The sequence below is a fragment of the Sinocyclocheilus grahami genome, unplaced genomic scaffold (genome assembly GCF_001515645.1).
Source record: "Sinocyclocheilus grahami isolate Dianchi unplaced genomic scaffold, SAMN03320097.WGS_v1.1 scaffold10.1, whole genome shotgun sequence".
NCBI classification, from domain to species: domain Eukaryota; kingdom Metazoa; phylum Chordata; class Actinopteri; order Cypriniformes; family Cyprinidae; genus Sinocyclocheilus; species Sinocyclocheilus grahami.
The window spans coordinates 172,070-172,635 of NW_015505189.1; positions in this window are offsets into that span (position 1 = coordinate 172,070).

Consider the following 566-nt stretch of genomic DNA (forward strand, 5'->3'; position numbering starts at 1 on the left):
TAATATCATAATTACAGACATAGGCCTATCAAAGCGATGGATAAGAAGATGCCAACTTGATGCCAAGTAGAGCAGCGTTTGCATTTGAAATAAGCCTTTCACCAACATTGAATACTATTATATATTTATTGAGAAATTGTGATTTTGAGAAATATTTTGATATTTATATTTATCAAATTCATTTATATTTATATCATTCATTCCGGAGGGGGGGAAATGTATCAGAAAATAATATAATACGTTTTAATCAGAAAATACCTAGTTTGCACAAGACCCTCATAACACTAACAATGTAAATGTAAAATAAACTTTAATTCTCTTTTATTTTCTCAACGTTGTGTGCTATCATAGTGTTCTTTCTCGGATTTTTAATAAGTGAATAAGTGAATAAGTGTTCTCCAGAAAACAAATCTATCTCCATCTAAACAGTTATGTACATCGACTCTCACTGCCTTCCAGTTTATGAATACATTCCGCCTCAGCCCTCCCCAGAAATAATGCATGAATATGGATGGGTTGTTGTGCCTGAGTCTATTCAGTGCATTGGACTACCTCCAACGTTGGCA